At 41.8% G+C, this 22,968-nt stretch overlaps 1 non-coding gene across 1 annotated transcript; it reads left to right on the forward strand.

Moving 5' to 3' along the window:
• Positions 1–14,743: 14,743 nt before the first annotated feature.
• trnae-cuc lies at positions 14,744–14,815 on the forward strand. Its single transcript has one exon. It is a non-coding gene; the product is annotated as a tRNA-Glu (tRNA).
• Positions 14,816–22,968: the final 8,153 nt, after the last annotated feature.

A 22,968-nucleotide genomic window follows, 5' to 3' on the forward strand; every position in this document is an offset into this window, starting at 1 on the left:
ATGCTCGCGTGGAAAACCGGGAAGAGCACACGTTCCTGCTTTTCAATGACCCATCATGAAAGGCCACAGCAGGGTCCGCAGCAGCAAAGAACAACCTGACAGAACCAGAGATTCGATCCGATCCAATTCGATTCGATTTGATTCGATTCAATTCAATTCAATGGGTGCGGTGGTTTTCTGAAAGGCTAGCAGAGGAAGAGCTCAACGAAGGGCATATTTGAGCAGGGAGCACTGAAAGCAGTTGTCCTATAGGACCCTGTGAGGAGGTCAGCTGAGTCATCAGCTGATTGAAGCAGCTGCTCCCTGTTAATCATTCATTTAGGCTCGACAACGTGACCTGCCAGAACTAACTAAGCTCAATTTAAAAAGGCAATGACAAAATAATGTGCGAGTGACTTTACTTACCTACTTTATTTTCTGCTACAGTGCCATCTCCTAAGAATTGTGTCAGGATTATGCACAAGAGGCGCCTTTTACACATAATGTTGTGTGATTGTAAAGTGGTCTGCTACCTGACAATTAAAGTCTTGTAATGTAGTCTTGCATAAAGCTGCCATCTCGTTCGGACGTACCGAACCAATGCCTTAGTCGGTTTTCCTTTTAACCACCAGCCATTACTCAGCCGTATGTCTGCCCGCTCAGATAATTTCAGAGGAGAAATTTGTTCTGTTGCTTATAAACGCAGGAAGCAGAAGGAAGAGTCGTCTCTTTTTAATTATCAACCCCAGCAACCAATCTCCTTGCCTCTATATGTCTCCTGAACAACAGCCACTAGATCAAATGCGCTCATTTGCATTTGAGGCGTCTGGAAAATTGAGTGAGTGAAGCATGGTATTCTGTGTGCCTGTACCTCCTCAGTGACACCCAACTATTTCAACGCATCTGAAAAACAGTTGCAGGGATACGTGATAAAAGAAATTCAAATTATGGCAATAATTTAAACCTCCTGGAGAACTTTTACTGTCCTTTTAGAAACACTTGCTGAAGGAGAGTCGGTTGACTTTCAGGTTTTGTGTTACATTTAAACACATTTGTTCAGCTGCTGGAAGACGCAGCTGTGGGCTTGTGAAAGTCAAAGATCTCGATAACATCAAAGGGAAAGTTACAAGGTATCTCGCTGCTGTTTCTTCTTCTTCTCAATCCATTTCACTTAGATATGATCAAGGAGATCAATGTGCAACTGAACACGAACGCTCGCCTCGAGAACGCTCGAGTCAAGAAGTCATACCTACAGCAGACTTAACCAGACGTCAGGATGGGTGGATGAAAATATCAGCCGTGGTTTTGTTTACTGCAGCCATAGAGAGTTAAAAAAAAAGAATTGCTATTGCTATTGGTTGCTAGCTACTTTATATTCCATCCTACGTTTCTATATTATGGATATTACAGCAGTTAACATCTGATGGAAGTGTGGGTAATATAATTTGGAGATGCTGAGTAGTTATTTAACCTTACTGCTTTGCATCTGTGTTTATGGCTTGAATATGTGCCACATACTGATATACTCTGGAAGGTTTCTTGCAGACACTGATGGGGGGAGATGCACAAGTGCCAAACCCCGCAGTTCCTTCAATGACCTCTTGAGGCTGAATCCAAAATAGAACTCCCATAGACCTCCATGTTAAAATCTCCAGCTTTACAGCAGAAATAAACTGGTTCACAGTCCGGTACAAGGGAGGTCTTGTTTTCCGTAGTTCCCCCATTCATGACAACTGATAGATGGGCTGCCTCGCGCTCTAGCTCTTTTCCCATTTTTGAGTTCACTGGGTTCATCTGTGTTGATATACAGTCAGTGATTTCGGCCTACCCCACAGATGCCCCGTAATTACTCCGCTTTTAGCTCTGTTTTGGTTTCCACAAACTCCTGAAGAAGAAGAAGAAGAAGAAGAAGAAGAAGAAGAAGAAGAAGAAGAAGAAAAAAACATTAAATGCTTTGCTCTTTTCAGCAGCTGATTGCCGCCTGCTGCTGTAAACAAGCTTGAATATACAGCAGTTGCCACCGTACTAAAAAACTAAAAGAACTCAAAGTGATTGAAACGATCCATAGACTTGAGCGGGTTACGGCCCTTTGTCTTAGTTTGTGTCTGTTGACTGGTGCATGTAAAATAGTGATATAACTGGGATGTGATCCTCACTGATCTGTGGAGTAAACGTGATAAAATGATCACTTCTCAGAGGAGCTGACGCGCATCAACGGCTCTGTGAGCAGTTTATGCTAAACGCCTGATGAAGGTCAAGACGCCGCTTCATTCTCTGAAAGTCTTTTTCACTGTCGTTAACCCTTGCCCGATAACACAATGATCCAATATTAATAGATAAATAGTGCAGCCTTAAACATTAGTGTGGTAAATATCAGGTTAATGCCGAGTTTCCACTTTGGATGTGAGATTCCTACTGTGGTTCATCGCATCCCTGTGGGTAGCAGACACACTGAATTTGTATTTATCTCAGTACAGCCAATACAGAGAATTTGGCACAGCATGAAAATATAAATCATGTACATATTTCTGTTAAGCCTTCTTGGGGTGTCTTGGGCCTAATTTGGCTAAGGAAAGTCCCACTTGAAAACCCCAATGATGTGCCGCGTACTGCCTACTGTTGTTAGCTAGGCTAGTTAGCCGGTGTCTTCTTGTTGGTTGCTAGTTGGTAGCTGACAGCTAACGTGCTGGTCAGCTTTTTTTTTTTTTTTTTTTTTTTTTTTGGTCAGCTTCCAAATGTGTCTTGCCCCAAATCGTGGCATAAGGGAGAAGTGTTGGTTGACATGTAGTCGCATATCCCATCACTCCTTACCTGCTGCTGTTGGCTAGGCTAGTTAGCTTCTTGTTGGTTGCTAGTTGGTAGCTGACTGCTAGCCTGCTGGTTGTTTTTTCCGGTTGGACCGATTTTCTAAATGGCGTCTAAATCAGGATAATAAGGATTGTAACATCTTATCCTGTGTGTGGTATTAATGAATGTTAAGCAATCATAACCTTTAAACAACAACAGACCATGATATAAGTATTCCAGGATGTAAAAACGTAAATATAATATTGTTATTCGAGTTCCTTGCAGTTAAAAGTTCTAAACCCCACGTGTTGTTTGCATCCGCTAATAACTGGAAACATCATAAAGCGAGTGATAATACAAAACGTGCTCAGAGCATTTCCCTTCGAGCGATTAACCTTCCCTTCACGCACGCGGTGACGTCACCATGCGAGCTACGAGTCGTTTTGCTCTCCTCCAGGACGACGGCAAAACATAAGCTTATTAGACGAGCAGGGTCGAATTCGGATGAGAATTAACGGGCTGACAGAAAGATTACGTGTTCAGCGCCATATGGCTCTGTTTACTCAAATTGCTCCAGCATATTGGTGTCATTATATCACTATTATCATCATTGTTTATGGGCTGCCGTGGTCAGAAACAGTTTAACACCTCATACCTTCAATAAAGGCTACAGCGGGCAAAATAAATAATGCAGTTCTGTCAACTCACCGATAGATGAGGACACCAAATAACCTCTTCTATTCAACAGATGCATTCTCTTCATTCTGGTGTTGGCCCTCGGCAGCGGCACCCTTGGTTGTTTTAGCCAAATCGATGTGAGCCTCGCAGATTTCAAACATACACGGTCATGAATATTCTCGTCAGGTCTGGACCAGTGGACAGTCAGGACCTTGCTCAGAGGACACCCAGGAGGCCACAGAGGGAGCCAATCAAGGCTCAGCATGAGGGTCACTGGTGATTACGATGCAGGGCGGTATATTTCATTACGATCCGCTAAGGTGAGACAGCATGACGCGGGCCACAACTTGGCTTCTCATCCTTCACAGCCTCCCTTACGTCTTTACAAGTCTCCTGGCTTCAGAAAGAAAGGTGCAGATTGTAATTAACGCCGGAACATAACTTTTCTTTTGCTGCACACTATATGAAATCAAAAAAAAAAAATTATTTACAGAAGGATAACGGCGTGTGAGGCGCCCTCGGTTAAAGGAAAAGTTCATTTTATTTAACGTGTGATTTAATTAATGGCAAGTGCTGGCGGAGGGGATGTGCTGGAGGAGGCTCTCCCATCATCAATACAAGATCTGGGTGAAATATTAATGCAACACTGGATGGAAATAAACCTTGTGCACCGTAGGCTCACATACCGTCTGTGTCTACACGTTCTCTCCCGTGTGGATTTTTCCCTTTGTGTGCCCACATTGCAAAGACAGGTGTGTTGTGTCTTACTGGTGGTTCTAGATCTGGTGTGGGCATGTATGAAGGGTTGTTTGTCCCTTTGTGTTAACCCATTGATAGATCCAGGCGGTACCCAGCCACTTTCCCGGTGACAGCCGGAACAGGCCTCAGCCAACCCCCGTGACCCTCTGAGGATAAGTGGTCGCAGGTAATGGGCGGATAATAGAAATCCTTCCCTCAGAATCATCGGATCCAGCTCATCAGGCTTCATTTTAACATCTACAATAAAGAGCAGTGGTAGCGGGGCTGATATTATCCACTGAACTGAAACATTTGCAATTCAACCTTGGGAAATACTGAACAAGCCAAAGCGAGGGAAAGCGCTTTACGTGGTCACACCTCACGCCCACACATAACTCGCAATTATTACCTTTTTTTTCATTTTGAAATTTTGCCTGTTAAAGTAGTTAAATGACCGATTCCCCTCTCACTGAAAACAGATACGTTCCTGACCCGTTCCATGGGAATCCAGGCTGATGAAAGAGACAGTCCTCTCAGAACCCATTCAAACTGCTTTATACGTCCACATGTGTTTAAGCTTTAAGCGCTGGGAACAAAAAGGGGGTTCAAGTTTTCCCTGAGCCAGTCTAACTGATTTAACTTCAACCTGCCATTTTAAAACTCAGTCTTGGGATTAAATGTCTCAGGGGGCAAACAAAGATTTCCTTATGTATTTTAGTAAATCCATTTATTGTTTGTCTCCGCCGCTCTCCCCCCATTAGCAGGCACAGAACGGCTCATTTATCATTTGTGAATGAATTAGCAACCAGGCTCCAGATGTCCTCCGCCTGTGTCTCACTGGATCCTCCCCCCGCCGCCCCGCCCCGTCTCTCCCCCATGTTTCTCAAAGCCTCTCAGTATGCTGACGGTGCTGCTCTGATTGGCAAGGCATTAGACACACGCAGATGAAAGATGAGAGGAGACGGTGACAGTGAGAGTAAGTAAAGAGGACAGAGATAAAGTATAAATGTGTTTGTTGTAAAGCACTGCAAGAGAGAGAGAGAGAGAGAGAGAGAGAGAGATGGCCGAGGACAGGGGGCAAATGAGAGAAAGAGGAGAAAGAGAAGAAAAGAAAGTTTAAAGTGTAACAGCATGTGCACTGGAGTGTGTATGAATTATTTCCCCTGCCCTCTCCATGGATGGTTATTACCTCAAACAGCCAGTTAGACGACTCTCAGACTCTCCACACCCTCCATCTGAACTCCATTTGAAGATGTGATGGACACAAAGGTGCAAATATATATATATTTGACCAGGATTTCTATATTATTATTATTCCTTATTCATCACCTTCCTCTGTTTGTCTGTGTTTTGTGTTTCAGAGGCTGAAAAGCTGAAAAGTGAGTCAGTCCAGACACATTTTCCTCTGCCGAACGCTCCGGTTCCTCCTGGAGGATCCCAAAATGTTCCAGCAATGTCTCGAGTTTGTTCTGGGTCCACCCCAAGGTCTCCTCTCGGATGCTTTAATCAGATTTGCCTCAGACATGCTGGCAAAACTTCTGAGGGAGGTGTCCAAGCCAGGAGCAGAACCTTCTCCCCGCTTCCTCTTTATGAACCCTCTTTCATCACGTTCAATACCAAGACTCCATCCTACAAATCTAACCATAACCCCCAACCCGTGTCTTTCCTGAGCAATCACCTAACCTGCCTGAATGGCAAATATATATACAGTGTATTATTATTATTATTATTACTGTTGTTTGAGAACCTGTGGCCGTGAGGCATTTTTACCGGCATGTAAAGTGTTTTCCCCTTCGCTTTGGCTTGTACAGTATTTTACAAGGAATTTTACTGTGACCAATGAAATAACATTACAGCATATTTCACAGATGCTTGCACCCCAATAGAATTCCAGTCCAACATGTAGCGATTTTAAGACTGCGTTCGTCATTTTTAAAGCTCTACACGGCTACACCCGTCGGGTATAACATTATGACCACTGACTGGAGAAGTAAAAAAAACGTTGACCATCTTGTGATAATACGACGTTCTGCTGGGAATCCTTTGGATCTGGTATTCATGTGGATGTTACTTAGACATGTACCACACACCTAGACCAGACCAGACACCCCCACCCCATAGCAATGACACTCCTTGATGGCAGCAGCCATCCCCAGCAGGATGCAACCTGACACACACTTTAGTAACAACTAAAAAAAAAAAGCATGAAAAACAGCACAAGGTGTTGACCTGGCCTCCAAATTCATTAGATCCCAAACCGATCAAGTGTCTGTGGGATGCGCTGGAAACAAGTCAAGCCTGACCCACAGAGGCCCCCCCACTAACAACATCCTGTTACCAGGCACCACAGAAGGCCCATGTCCACTCTCTGATGAGTCACGACTGTTTTGGAGGCACAAGAGGCACACAAAGAAGTACACAACGTGAGGAAGGTGGTCATAATGTTATGTCTGATGTATTGGCAAATTGGCAAATTGTTTACTACTATAGTATGTTTTGGTGCACACCTTGAAATGTGCAGAATCTTTCTTTCTTTATCGCCATGATTGTGCCTTTACGTTACGCTCCACTGAAGCTGCCTGTGGAGACCTTAGTACAAACCATGTTTAAATTTTCAAATGACATTTTAGGTACTTTACTAACTTTGCAATTTGAAAGACAGATCCAACCTTTCTCTGAATCTAACCTTGACCTCATGGAGCATAAGTCTCTCTCTAACACGAACTTGAAATATTGTGAATAATGGGTCTTTCTGAATGGGATCTGATCTGTAGGAAACTTGTGTCACCGGACGACGTTACTGCCTCCAACACACAGACTTGAGCACGCTGCGCAGTCAGGTGGAGAGAAAGAGAGAAAACTACGTGCTGCACAGGTTGCATTAGGGAACGCAGCTAACTGAACGAGCACTTGGAGCATCTCGAGTGTTCCCTGGAGAGTGGATAAACCTCCGGTGTTGTTGAGAGATGCGGCATAATTGATGATCGCTAACAGTCTGTTACGGTGCCGCGTAGCGCGTCTGCACGGTCTGTACCTGTATAAAGTGCCATGGCAGTCGACTCCCCGCGGAGAAAGGCCACTCTGTATTTGTGTCAAGGCAAGAAAACCTGACTTTGTTGTTTTTTCCTCTCCTCCGACTGAGTTTAACAACCAGAACATTCCCCTACTTGTCGTTTTTTATTCCCGCTCTACAGAAGAAAAAAGAGAAACGCCAATGGGAGAATATTGAGCTTGCTAACAGATGATGACAGCGTTGCTTTCGTGAGGTGAGAGTGACTGAGAGAGGAGGAGGAGGAGGAGGAGGAGGAGGAGGAGGAGGAGGAGGAGGACGAAGAGGAGTGTGTAGGTGGAAAATTCAATCACGCTGTGAATCTGGTATGCAGAACAATCCTACAGAAGCAGAGTGAATAATTCTAACTCCTTGATAGGGCCAAATCATCTCTGGACCTTTGCTCTGCTCGGTGTGAGGAGATGCTAAGTGAGTCCTTGAATGTGTGTGTGTGCATGTGTTTTATTTTGTGACATGATATGTTAATAAGAGCTAACAGGCCTCTTGCATTCGGGGAATTGGTAAAGCCTCTCAGGGCTTTGCATAAAGCCTGACAATAACTGTGGATAACACATAAAAACATCCATCCCCGCTCATTATCCGATCGCTCAGTCCAGATGTACATTCACAGCAAATGAGTTACAGACCACGAGAAACAAAGGCTTATTGAGACTTACTGGGCATTTCTCTGAATTCGAGGAGCGGACGAGTGTTTCTTCTCATACACTTGCGTTTCTCAGAACTCCTTCTGCAGAAAGTAAAAACACAAAATAAAACAAAAAGCCTTTTGCCCTCTTGGGTTGCTGTGTTCAGGGAAGAATTTGCAGCATGTAACACCAAAGCTAGATTAGCAACTGAGCGTAGTGGCCCCCAGAGCGCCAAATCTCCCGGGGCAACACCAGAGTCAGTATGCTGTAAATTAGTTTTTTTTTTTTGTGTGTGTGATGCGGTTCACTTTAAATTTTCTTTTTTCTAAAGTTACAGTAAAAAATGTACAACCCTGACTCAAGCAGTGTCCTCTACTGTCCTCTACTACTATCACATACTGTAGTTTATACAGGTTATATAATGGTGTTATGTTGGTCTTCCACATATGAGTCAAACATATGATATATATTTTTTTTGTTAATTCAATATGAAAAGCAGTCGTTAAGATGAGTAACCACAAGGGCCCGTGATTATTCAGCCTGATTTAAAAGGCAATGCAAACGTGAAAGACATAATTATAGTTCAGACTGTACAGTGTAAACTATGCAATGAGCAATTACGTTTTAGGTTTGAACACTTAATTTCATGTGATGAACATTTGTTTTTGTGTTTTTTTATTTTTATTTTTTTAAATTTGACTGGGTCAAATTAAATTTACAAGAAATAAGAAGAACTATGGCGACAAACAACCAGACACCTGCACTGAGGAGGTTCAAGATGCATTGACTACATCCTGGTGTATCAGCTGCTGGGCTAACTTGACATTACTTTGGCGTTAAGGGGTTAAGGCTGAACACTGCAAACAACCAAGCTAGTTGGAGAAACTCCATCTGCAAACACTGAATGATAAAATCATGTGGAAGAGGACAGACTCCCTCTGTAGATATTAAAGGCTCGTTTTCTATATATAATTATACAGTTGATTAAACACAATGAAAGTCTGATGAATTCTAGTCCCAATAATACTCTACTTCTCTGTTTCCATTAGTGCGTCCCCCTAAACAAGACGCACTGGTCCTTTAAGCTTTATTAACGCCGTTTGTCCTCTGGAGGGTCACGGGGGAGCTGGAGCCTATCCCAGCTGTCATTCCACCAGAGACATGGTACACCGTGGACAGGTCGCCCGTCCATCGCAGGGCTAACACTGACAAACAACCACTCACACTCACACCTAAGGTCAATTTAGAATCGCCAATTAGCCTAACGAGCATGTCGTTGGAGGTGGGAGGAAGCTGGAGAACCTGGAGAAAACCCACTCAGACACAGGGAGAAGATGCAAACTCCACACAGAAAAGCTGGAATTGTCGAATGATCACATAAATTTATTTCTTCTCTTTTTTCTTCTTACACACACTCTAAGAAACTTAACATTCGATTTACTAAATCTAGCTACAGCAACCTGACACCACAAAACATGACATGTTAAAATGTGAAAGATAATATGCAATTAATCATAACAGCCTGGTTTGAGTTAATATAATAGACAAATTAACTTTTCAAGCTAAATTTGCTAATAACCCACCAAGCTGAACCTACTTAACATGACTAAGTGTAATTTACTCAACACAAATGGGCTGTTTGGAGGTGAACTCAATAATGACAAATTCTTCACACGAGCAAACAAACCCACGACGCTTAGACCTCAAAGATGCTTGAATGTAACATAAGAATATTAAACTACTACTGTGCATGTGTTAGTACAAAAATAACAAAAAAAAAAAACACTCTGTCTATTTAAAGTAAACTAGCGTTGTATAAAATAAGCAGTTTAATGCAATCTTGAACTCTCACAATTGCAATAAAACATGCTTATTTTTAATGACAAGTATTATATTCTAGCAGTGATTTCACCATGAAACATGTATTTAATTCAAACAACGTCATTGTCTAATTTCTTAGAGCTGGGATCTGTTCAAGGTTTCTTGCTGTTTAGAGGGAGTTTGTCCTTGTCACCATCACCCGAGTGAAACCTTCAGAGCCAGGAAGCTTTCTGGAAGCTTTCCAAACTCTAAAGAGTCTGGAGAATTTTCTTCTAATTCTTCTTCATTTTTTTTTTTTTAAATTGATGCTATACAAATGAAAGTGAATTGGACTGAATTGGCCAGAACATTGAATTTGTCATGCACACATTTCGGTCATCCGTTTCTTGCGCTAGAGAAAAGGATCTCTGTGCAGCTCATGAATGAAGGCCAAACATGTCCAATTATGGCATTTACAATAAGACAAAAACAAATGGACCAAAACACCGTCTAATGAATCCTGATGGACGAAGTAAGATTGATGGTATAAGTTGTGGAAGTTAAGAGACTAATCTCTAAGCGGCCAGCAGTATTCCTCTTAATTAAAATAGGTGGAGAAAAAGTGGAAGATCACTGGCGTAATGCAACGTAAAAGAGTGTTAATTAGTGGCATACTGGGCGTGGGCAGAAGTGAAAATTTGTCACCCTAATTTATCACAGGAATCTATTCTCACTTCCTGTGATAGATGCAGAGGAAACCAGAATTTGTATTCCAGGTTGAGGATGAGGTTCACCTTACTCATACAATATATATTATCTCATATAATTTAGGACGGCCTCTTTCATGGCATTTCTGCTCAACAAAACACCAACCGCAAAGGGAGATATGCAGCAGACTTTAATGATCCACGACGGAAATTACTTTGTCGCCTTAACTTCATTGCACATAAAAGTAAACACTCAAAAAACACAAGAAAAATAGAATTAATGAGATCAAATTAAAAATAAACAATGTAATCAAAGAAAATTACAGAATGATTATTAAATAAAATAATTTATTTATTAAATAAAATAACTGTATTTACCCTGATTAGTGAATAATTATTTTAATAACCTTTATATTATTTATTTATTGTAACATCTTTGTCCCAGGCTGTTGTATTTATAGAAATACTATCCTTACAACTGTAGGTTCCTCCCAAGAACCAACCAACCAAACACAAATCACATTGGTTTATTATTTTTACACTGACATATTGCATTCATCAGCTGACTAAAGGATCATTTCAGCTCTACACGTCAGACGTACTGTAGACTCTCCACCTCTGCTGTAGAGATTTGGGAACCAAAGAGTCACAGAATGACAGGGCAGCAGTCCAAACTCAAAGCACCAAAGCTTCAGCTTCCCTGGCACTGCAGAGTTGTTGATCTGTCTGAGGCCACTGGTGATATCCTGCTCGAGCTGTTCCACCTGTTCGGAGTCTTTACGATCGGTGTTGTACCAGCCACCGAGACTCTTGGCGGACTTCTTCAGGATCGTTGGTATCGGTTCACCATCCATGTGGAATCTCTCATTGACCAAGGGGATGCTGCAGGGTTTGGTGCACACAAAAGTGAGCTAGCCAATTTATTCATTCATTCATTTTCTGTTGTCCTCTAGAGTCAGTCTATCTGCATCACAGAGCCTTCTTGCTATTGGATTCACCAATTAAACTAACTAACTCTTTGGACGGTGGGAGGAAGCTGGGGCACCCGGAGGGAACCCATGTAGACATGCAAAGTCCGCAGAGAAAGACCCCAGTCAGCTGACTGATTTGAACCCACAACCTTTCTGCTGCGAGGCATCAGTGTGAAATTATGTTGAACTGACAGGACGTTGCGCGGAGGGCCAAATAATACATCCAACACCATTTTACTGTCACGTTGTCTGGTGAAGTAGGACCCAAATGCAAAACACAGTGTTGGAAACAAAATAACTTGAATAAAAACTCAAAAACCAGAACTGAAGGCACTGTAGGGATGGCAGGTTAAACAAAACACACAAATCTGAAAGAAGCTGAGGTTTTTGAGTTAAAAAACTAAGGAGGAATTACAAAAGGTAACGGCACAGAGGAAATAGGAGACACATCTTGACAGAGACAACAGAACAGAGGCGACTAGACAGGGTCAACACAACTTAACAGAAAACAAAGGGAAAGACGGGGCTATATATATATATATATATATATATATATATATATATATATATATATATATATATATACATGGGCAGAGGGGGCTAACGCGACAAAGGTGAAACTAATAGGGAGGAGCTTACGAGGAGAAACCAATTCAACAATCAAAGCAAGACAAAAAAACAGTAAAGAGTGGGGGAAAAAAAACACAGGAAACACAAAGAAGCCCAAACAGGGTCACAGAAAACATCAGCATCTAAGACCGTCTGAGAGAAAGTCAGCCTCATGCATGTAGACAAACCAGTGTGTGTGGATGAGGATAGTGATGATTCTGTGACCTGGCAAGTTGTTTCTGATCCTAATTAGAGAATTGGCCTTACCAAGACAATCATATGTTTGTAAGATACTTCTTATTTAAATCATTCAAGTAAACATTGTGTTATTTAGTATCTTATATGCCCTTCCACTGAAATTAACCTTTAAATAATCATTCCTTCAGTTGAGGAGGAGAAACTTTTTGCCAAGGATCTATGTATAAATCCAAAGCTGTTGCTGAAAGCTCAGCCGGATTATAACACTTGTTGACTTTACCCTTAGAGCAGATATAAGATAAGATGATCGTTGGCTTTTGGCCATTTAAATCTTTTATTTTATGCCGACACATCATTTAGTCAGTTTTATTAAAGACGTCTTCACTCACAGCCACTTTATTAGGTACACCTTCCTAGTAAAAGCAAGTAAAATTCTTCAGAGATTTTGGTCCATATTGACATGACAGCATCACACAGTTGCTGGTCTGCTGCTGTAGGCTCGTGTTGTGCGTTCAGAGATGATATTCTTCATTCCTTGGTTGTAACCAGTGGTTATTTGAGTTACTGTTGCCTTTCTATCATCTCCAACCAGTCTATCCGTTCTCCTCTGACCTCTCACATCAACAAGGCGTTGTCGTCTACACAACTGCTGTTCACTGGATATTTTCCTCTTTTTCAGGCCATTCTCTGTAAACTCTAGAGATGGTTGTGAGTTAAAATCCCAGTAGATCAGCAGTTTCTGAGATACTCAGACCAGCCCGTCTGGCACCAACAAACATACCACGTTCAAAGTCATGGTCATGTATTGAATTGCAGCCACGTGATTGTCTGGTTAGCTATTTGTGTTAACAAGGTGTACCTAATAAAGTCACTGTACAGATGTTACAGATGTTAGTATAAACTGTGGAATCGTTGTGGCTGATTTTTGAGCTGAATGTCAACTTTTACCCGGTTCTTAAAATCTCCCTTTAAATAACACAATTTACATTAGAGTTCATTAACGACACATTTTTAATGATCTTTACTTGTGAGTTTTATTGGTCTCAAACTTTAATTCATTGGCACACATGTATCCATAAAACACCAGCTAGTTATCTTTTTAATCTGCTCTGCATATTGCCACAGCGCACACCGGCAGACACACGTGAACGCTGGGTGACAGGTGTTGCTCACAATACTTAATTTTTATTCTGGGCGTGTAGGTCGTGTGGCACTTCCCCGGATGGTTTATAGGGATAACAACTTCAGGTGCCGCTTCACAAACCCAGCTTACCTCCTGGCAGATCCTTATCACGATGTCACATCGGATGTCTTGTAGGATGTTGCTAATTTCCACAGCGGATGATTTCGTAAATAAAATTGCTGGGACACATCCGAATGTCAGACTCAGATGGAGCTAATGGCAAATGCAGAATAAGACACAGCACACTTGCGACAAGACCATATGTGAATACAGTTACGTTGTAATGTTGTGGAAAATTACAATGCCTCGTGATAAGGCTCGGGTACTGTACGCAGATTCACATCAAAATAACAGAACCATAAATAATGGTTGACTACAATGGGCAGTCAAACTAATATGGCTGCACCCATAGATGTGCATCCGAGTGGTATTCCTTATCCACTTTCCATTTTCTCATTCACACCTTATTTACCATCCCACCGGTTTCATTTGCATCGTAATGATTATACTGTATGCATGCAAAATAGCTTTTTAAAAATGGTTTAATAGCCCTAAATATATTCATGAGATTCCAGGGAGTGTTGTGCAGACCTGTCAGAGTGGGAACCCACTGGCAGCACAAATACAAACGAGTGCAACCATCCTCTGTTCTTTTTACCCCCCCACAGTATAATCCTGATGAATACGATGTTCAGCCAAATCCTGCGGCGACGGTGTATGAGGAATTGAACTATTTTAATATGTGCAGGAATATATCATGATACATGAACACAAGGACATACAGTAAATGCTGTGTGTTGTGCTTGTAGTTACTCATAAGGGGTTAAATTAAATTAAACTACAAAAAAACAAAAAACAAAAAAAAAAAAACAGCGTAAGCCAACCAAAACAAGAAAAGATTGCGATCTGTGGATGGTTCACATAAGAATTCCCTTTACATTTCATTTATAAAATAGAGTAGTGTCCTTAGTTTTGTGCGCAAGAGTCAGCAGTAGTAGTGTTAACCTCCTGAATAAACTTCATCACTGGACGCTTCCCTGAGCTTCTCTTGTGCAGTGGCTCTCCTGAACTTCTTCACTAATAAATTTAGTGAATGAGCAAAGCAAAGTGCATTTTTTTTTATTTAAACTTTTGACGGACGCAACTATACTAGCTCCTGTATCTGTCACAATCAAGATCCCTTAACCTTCAGTGTCCCATTCCTCCATGAGAGACCACGTTGCAGCAGCGATGTCAGAGGAAGTACTCACAAAAGCGCCAGCTATTAAGAGTCAATGACAAGAAGACAGATCACTGCTCAATATGCGTGCGTATAAACAGAGGTGCACATAGGAAGCGCGCACAGCCCCTGCCCTTAGACCACGTGCTCTGATTCCCGGTATGCGCCACAGACCAGGTCCCTGGTGGTCTAGTGGTTAGGATTCGGCGCTCTCACCGCCGCGGCCCGGGTTCGATTCCCGGTCAGGGAACTCGTTTTTACCGAATTTCCACTCAAATCCAAATTGGTGTGAACTCGGGCTATACCAGTATTAACGATAACCGTGGTATTAAAAATTTAAATTTCAATATCATGTTTAAAAAGCGCATATGATAATATCGTGGAAATCCTTGCTCTCATTGAATAGTATTTATTGGTGCATTTCCACTCTTCACCATAGATTAACATTTCGATACATCGATGATAGGGTGGCGCTGTTGAGCTCCTGCCACCTCAAATCCTGTGAGGTGAAGAAGACGAGCAGCGAGTGAGAGGATCCAGATCATCCAGATGGCCCAGAGACAAACGAAAATTCAAAAAAGTTGTTAAAATCTCTTTTTTTCTTTCTTTTTACCACAGTGCATTTTGTATGATTGAAGCCTGTATCATTAATTGGTGCTTGTTATGTCCTATTTATTGCACTAGTAGGCTAAGTACAGTACGGATTTCCTCATGTTACTTTGTTAATTTGTGATAGTGTTTATTTTGCACATGCATGCTATATATACTCATAACTTAATGTACTGCAAAATTAACATTTTGGCCCACATCCCTCCCCTGGATCCAATTTTGGCCCTCCACTGGGAAGAATTTGGAAACCCCTGGTGTAAATGATCCAACGCCACATGAACACAGTGTGTGTTTTACATCTACCCCTGTTTCTTTCGTTCTACTACTATTTTGAGTGTAATTCATCTCCCAAAAGAGAGAACATGCCAAAAAGTTAAAGATGCATTTCCTGGATTGTTCCCTTATTATTTACATTTTTATTGATGTTGTGATAACACTTTTTTGTCCACGAAAAAAATGAAGCGAATATCTGATATCTGATATCGTGACAGCCTTAGTCTGAACCTGTCTCCTGCCTTTGGATGTCATATGTGAAGTTATTTATTTATTTATATATTTTTTTGCACCAAAGCAAGCTTTGAAGCAGCGATTCTGTGGAATTGTAGTTCAGGGTTTGAAGCATATATCGGAGCTTCAGTGTTGTGCTGCCATCGCTACCCCTTTCTAAAAGAAGAAACTTGTGGCCTCTGACAGTCAAACTGACATTATGTCGTCATGAAAGACACAAGGACACCTTATTTTAAAACACTCGACAAAAGAAGGTTCAAATTAGGTACAAATGCATTTGGTAAAGATTGGTAAAGTCAAAAGTTGTCCATATAAAAAAATCTTTGATTCTCCTTCGCTTGCATCAACCGTACTTTTTCTTTTCATGTTTTCCATTGCGAGAACAGCTTCTGATGTTGACATGTAAGTTTTCTGTTTGCCTTGGCCATCCTCTTAGTTGAACATGCTAACATTTTCTATTTGGGGCTAAAGGAAAACTAACCAAGGCTATCAGGAATGCCATTAATTTTACAGATATTAAGTAACATCGATACTATTAATGAGCATTAATCAGCATTGAACAGATTGAACAATTGACCTGATAATATCACTTGATTTAAAATCTGAGATCCCAAGTTTCTGCTCATTTGTCTGGCGGTCCGTTCAGTTGATGTATTTCAGAGACATGTTGAGTGACTTGTCAAAACTGAAGTGCAAGCAGACCCCACTATACCTTTCACTAGGATATAGGTACATGTATGTAGGTCATAACAAAATGAAATGTCTGCAGCACATCAAATTATTGGTGAACTGTGTGGAGCTCCAGCAGAGCTGCGGTAACTCAAAGTTGTCCCTACCGACTTCAGCATGGTGTTCAACTTAAGCTTAGCTGGAACTTGAGTATAGTATAAGAGAGCTGCTTCTGAAACAGGCCAGAAGAGATATGAATTAAAAGGACAGGGGCAGAAGACGGAGGTAGTAGCAGTGGTATTTAATTCACCCAGCACTTCTTAATTGGATTTCGCTTTGAAGTCCAGTACCATTCGCCATGGGATGGAAAGAAAGGACGGTCTGGAGGGACATTTAATATATAGGCGGTAAAATGTTCCATATTTTCTTATTAACCAGAGACTGGAATTGCAATTACTTAAGGAGAAAAACAGCGAAAGCTTTCAGTGTCTTCGGTCTTTTAACACTGAAGTGTATTCAAACATATATTTTTTTTTCCAGGAACTATAGTGTGTGGCTTTCTAACATATTTCTAAGCCACTTGGAACAGTAAGTGGCGCTGACAGTGGTGCGACAATAAAATGTGTCAAGTGCGGGGATGTCACTGGAGATATAACACATTGTGTCAAAAAAAAAAAAAACCAACATTTATATGACGGAAAGTGTTAAATCCAACACCCATTTCTGAGCTACTTTAAGGTTTGGTGGGGCAGTAACAACACAGAGGGGAAAGTAGAGGTCCCCATTCAGTTCCTCGTCCGTTTATTTGTTAGTTTTCAAGAATTTCGCAATGTTGCATCACGGGAGGCTGCATTAGCCTAAATGCTAAAACACTAGGAATGAAGATCTTGTTTATGTGAGCGTTCCACAGCAGTGCTTTTTGGCAACAATATTTCTAACGATTGGAGCCTTTGGAGTCTCTCTTCTAGAGAAGGTAGAAATGGATCAGGCTCTGTTTTGGGGAGAATCGAAGAAGCACAGAGTCTGCCATTAATGAGGCGAGATGCAGGGGCACATATGTGGAGTACAAGGTCTGGTTTTGCAACTGTTTATTTTGAACCAAGAGAATGGAGTGCTATGGGCAGAGAAAAAGCCACATAGCCAAACAAATAAGCACATACTTTTGACTTGATCCTGCCACACACACACACACACACACACACACACAAAAATCCGATGATATTATATGGCAAGTTCAGAACTGCCAAGAGGAAATATCTGGGAGCAAAAAATGTGGTTTGGCTACTTAATGTGAACATTCATCAGCCTGACCCCGATAGTCATTTCGATGTAAAATATGTGAATACCAGGCTTACATTGGTTGTTGAGGGTTCAGCTGTGAGTAAACATCGACGACACCGAGCGTCTCACCCCGTCGACCTCGGATCGAGCGGGTGGAGCTCAAACAATGGTAATCCATGCGATCTAAAGTGCTGCTTATCGTTGACATTACGCCACGTCTTTGGCTTTGGTGCAGCAAACGTTGCAGTGAGTCACCAAGCAACCGACACGCACAGACGCACAGTGTGTAACTACTTTGCAAAGCAGGAAGGAGACAAAGCCCAATCCCCAACTAAGAACTTTTGGTTTTTAAGCCGCCGGCCCGAGACAAATCCCAAGTTCTTTGTCAGAGATTCAGCGGTCTATATCAAGTTCTATATCAAAACCTTGTATAAGCACGTCGTCAGCATTTACCGGGATTTCAGTTGCATTTAATTTATTTCTTTTTTTAAGTGAAGGAAAGTTTGAGCAATCCGAGCCTGTAAAATGCCGCCTTTACCGAGGAAGGAATAAGTAGTACTGAAAGCTTAAAGAGGAAGATAAGCTGCCAGGAGAGATAGGATTCTGCATGACTGAATTAAGAGCACAGCTTATCTCATGTTTTATTTCTAACTAAATTGCCACTTGCTACTATTCGTGTTACAGACCGACGTTTGTTGTCAGCAACATTAATATCAGATAAAACCCTGAAATAAGTAAAGAGATAAAGTTTTCCTTTGTTAATTGCTTATGCCTAATGGTAATCATAAGGCTGTCTATTCTTCTGTTTACCTCAGACGCGACACAACGTCTTTAGATTAAAAGAATGTCAAACTTCCTACGACAACTTTTTTTTGTGACTGTTTTAATAAAGCCCACTGCTGTATCAGAAATCCTCTCCTCGACTGAAACGCAAGGAAATGTTAAGTTCCCTGAGATAAATGGTGGCAGCGTTGGTTTAATTGTACGCCATGAAGGCATTTCCTTATTTCCAGTCAAATGTCTTCATATCACAATTTACAAGTTTCAAACTGCATGTCACATGTATGCAGGTTGTTCAAATAAATAAATAACAACAACAATGAAGACAAAAATAAAAATATCTGCGAGTGCTACAACACAAGGGACAGAAATCACTTTGTGCAGGTCTTACCATTTGGTGCAGTTCCTAATATACCTTTAAAAAAAAAAAAAACTCGCCAAAGTAACACTTTGCCGTTTCACAGCTTGAGCTGTGAAGTGATCAGCTACACTTTGGAAGAAAGTAAGCCTGACATTTTGTGAAATAAGCCTCCTGATAGAGTGCTCACTAAGCTGCCAGCCATGGGATTTATGAAGTTTTAAACTAATACCCTGTCATATTTTTCCCACGTCCAACCAAGTTCTTGTAGGGTAGCATTATATAACGCTCGGTGCACACTTCCAGCTACTTTCGCGCCTCGAGAGGTTGTCCTGACTCTGCTCTTAGTCGCGCCGCCTCTATACGTCACGTTGATCTGTTGTAGGAAGGCTCGGCTTCTCCTGTGGAGGTGGTGAGTGTTTCTTTGATGACTTGTCCACGTGTCCACGTCACGTACAAACTCATCAAGTATCTGTGGGATGAACTGGAACAAGCCTGATCCACAGAGGCCCCTCCCCTCAACCCGCAGGACCCAAAGCCCTCGACTAACTAAGTTTCTGTTCCCAGGCACCACAGGACACCTTCATTGGGACCATGTCCATTCTTTGATGTGTCTGTTTTGGGTCGTCATGGCAGCCCCTCCTTTCTCTGTGTGTGTTGTCAGTCTCCCCCCCTCTGTTTTCATCCACATGTTTCTCTCCCCGGTGCACTGGCTACTCTCCTCCTGCAGGCAGCCCCAGGTGTCGCTCATCCACTCATCGAGACTCTCTCCACAAATACCCCGGTCTCCCTGCTGTTCGTCGCCAGACCGTCGCTTCTGCTCCTGCCAGGGCGGATTACCTTCCGTCGCTCTTTGTGAGTTCCTTCAGCTGTGTTTCTCGCGCTCGACCTTCCCGCGGCACTCGACCTGTTCTCCTGCTTGGCTGTCCTTGCCAGCCTGCTCAACGCGCCCCTGTGCTCGTGAGCGCTTCATCCCAGCTTATCGTGTCGCCTGCCCCTCTCCCGTCGCACTTCATTCGATCTTGCCACAAATAAACTTGTTGAACTTGGGCCTGTGTGAGTCTGCTTTTGGGTCTGGTCCCTGTTGAAACCATAACACCTGCACAGCATCAGGAAGGTGGCTGATCAGACTACACAGCGTATATTCATGTGTAATTACAACAAAGTTTAATCTAATCTGGTCTAATCTAATACATACTGTATAAAATGCACGAGATATATAATTTGTAAGATATACTGCATATTTTATTTCAGGTAGGGAAGTTTACTTGATCGAGCCAAGAGAATGGAGTGCTATGGGCAGAGAAAAAGCCACATAGCCAAACAAATAAGCACATACTTTTGACTTGATCCTGCCACACACACACACACACACACACACACACACAGATATACTGCATATTTTATTTCAGGTAGGGAAGTTTACTTGATCGAACCAAGAGAATGGAGTGCTATGGGCAGAGAAAAAGCCACATAGCCAAACAAATAAGCACATGCTGAGACTGATGCATGAGTGTAACAGGTAAGATGAGGCTGCTCATTTAGGGCGAATGTTAGAAGACAAATCCACCTCCAGGATAAACCCAGTTAGAGCTCAGTGGCCTGGACTCTGCTCTGTTAAACTCAAAGCGTGCTACAGTTCAGTAATAGTTCAGGACTGTGCACAGTAATGCAGTTAAGTTTGTGCTGTAGAATTGGACATCGCCATCACTTCAGGAAATAAACAAATCCTGTGGACAAACAGAAGTGTTTAATAGACTCTGGTGACTAATCACGCTTAAACTCTTCAGTGACGCATAACGACTTGAAATAATCTGCTGTTATCTCCATCCTCTATTATATCGCTGAATAAAGTGGCTTTATTGCAAGAAGCTAAATTCGCTAAATGCATTTTATTACGTTGCTCTCTGGTTTATTGTACACACATATTCCTGCTTCCTGCTGCTCACATGGTCGAACTCACACTTCCTATCAGACGCTTTGAGCTGCAGCTCTGCCACGGTACCCGACTTCCTGTACAAGACGGTGTTTTTTCTCCTTCCTCTTAACAATGAACTTTCAGGCTTCGTCCTTCGTCTCAAGGCTCTCCACCACTCCACACTGCCCAAAGTCATTTTTTAAGGATGAAAGTGAAAGAGTCTACGGTAGGACCCGAGTAGAGACTCTGGAGTGGCTCGACGGGAGTTTCCACGTAATATGTCTGACTGAGTTGTGTGCACTGAAATTCCTCAAGGGGACTCACAAGGAGACACGATTACACTCTGGGCTGTTTTGTGGGTTTGGAGCAGATGATGATAACGGTGATAATCCTTTGTTATGACAGAACTGCCTCTTTTTTTTTTTTTTTTTCTGAGAATTGAATCCCGCACAGACGTTCTGTGGACGAGCAGCAGCTACAGTGTTGTAGATCAAATTTCCCGGATGCTCTCTCACAGTGTGTCAGTCACTTGTCACGGGGGTTGTTTGTGAACTCCCCCCTCTCTCCTGGTGATATCTGATCCGTATGTTGTCCTTTCTCATTTCAATTATCCTCAGAAGAACTTGCATGAGGCGGCGTTGGGTGGGTGTTGTTCTCCCGGCAATGTTGATGGATTGCTACAGCGAGGATGAGTATGCTGCTGTGATCATTCATCTTGCCAAATGTGACACACTGGAGCACGGCGGAGCATAACTCAAGGTGCATCAACTGCTGTTGACAAAAGACGTGACTTTACCCAAGGGCGAAAAGACGAACGCCGGCGTCAAGAGCTTGAACATCCACCAATTAAGACATAACAGCCAAAAGCAATCTGGAGATACGGAGGAGTTCAGTGTCTCCGTCCTGACAGAGGGAGTTGACATTTAGAGGCTGCTGGTAATTTCATTAACTGCTGATGATCTTCATCCTAAATGGGTAAAATATCCTAGGGAATACATATCGTTCAAAACAAAAACAACTCCGTTAAGAATAGGCCGCTACCCATGGCTAAAGCAGCAGCACTGCCAGCTGTTGTCGACATTAAATTTGTTTTCACTACTACAAGTGTTTGTGCTTTATTTTCAGAGGAGATATCACATTCAACTTATAAATCTGCTTCTCAAGATTCTCCTCCGCCAAGACAGGCAGCAGCACAAATAAACATCCTCCAGTCAGGATGTGCCAAGCTGACAGACTCGTATCCAAACAGACAATGAACTCAAAGGGTGCTACGACTCAGTAATAGTTCGGGGTAACGCACACTGATGCAGTTCTTTAGGTTTTTTTTCTCAGAAGTATCCGATACTGGAATTTTGCGTTTCTCTACACCTTTTAGCCCCAGAGACCCGTAACAGGGTTTATACCTTTACACCTTTGATGCAGTGTTGACACTATGGAGGCCCACCAGGGTCTAATTAGCTCTGTCGTAACGAGAAATATTTCTGAACATTTCAGACAACGTTGTTTTGTCTTGAATTTAAAGTGACGGAGAAATCCCCTTGGAAAACTCAATTTGAAATTTGTTGTTTTAAAACCTGATGTTTGTGCTCCGTTGAGATTGAAAACTATTTCAAACGTGAATTAGCTTAATGTCTTAAGTGCTAGCTAACAAAGTTAGATTGAAAGTCAACTGTAGATTCATTTGATGATATTGATATTGATTTGTCCATAGAAGGACATGTCTCAGCAGCATCGTGTTTAGTTTTCCTGTGTATAAACTGCACAGACTGCTGCTGTTTGTCACTAAATCCAATGTCTGCATTATTATGCTAATTTAAAGACTGACTAATACAAAGTACATGTGTTTATTTTATGAACCATATACTGTAAAAACTGTTCTAATAGTTAGCATCATAATTAGGGGCTTTTATGAAGACAGATACATGTAATATACAGATCATTTACAAAGGGTGGGAAAAGCAAACCTCTATTCACTTGTGAAACAATAAATCACACCTGAGACTTGGCCTCGTTTTGAGTTTTTTTGCACAAATAATCTGCTTTTTTGTACTGCCTTATCTCGTACAAACTACCTTACTGTCTACATTTTATAATCTTAGCAATAATATTACCAATTTTTAATTTGAATTCCCATTCAACACGGTATATATATATATATACACCATCTATTTCTATTTGTGTTTTCCTCGATACATTTTTCAGAGTGCTGTTATTCTTTGTATATTCTTTGTGTATTCTTCTCTAATTCTGTGCTACTGTGACATACGGGGGAAAAATAAAC

Source organism: Mugil cephalus, chromosome 2 (genome assembly GCF_022458985.1).
Source record: "Mugil cephalus isolate CIBA_MC_2020 chromosome 2, CIBA_Mcephalus_1.1, whole genome shotgun sequence".
Taxonomy (NCBI): Eukaryota; Metazoa; Chordata; class Actinopteri; order Mugiliformes; family Mugilidae; genus Mugil; species Mugil cephalus.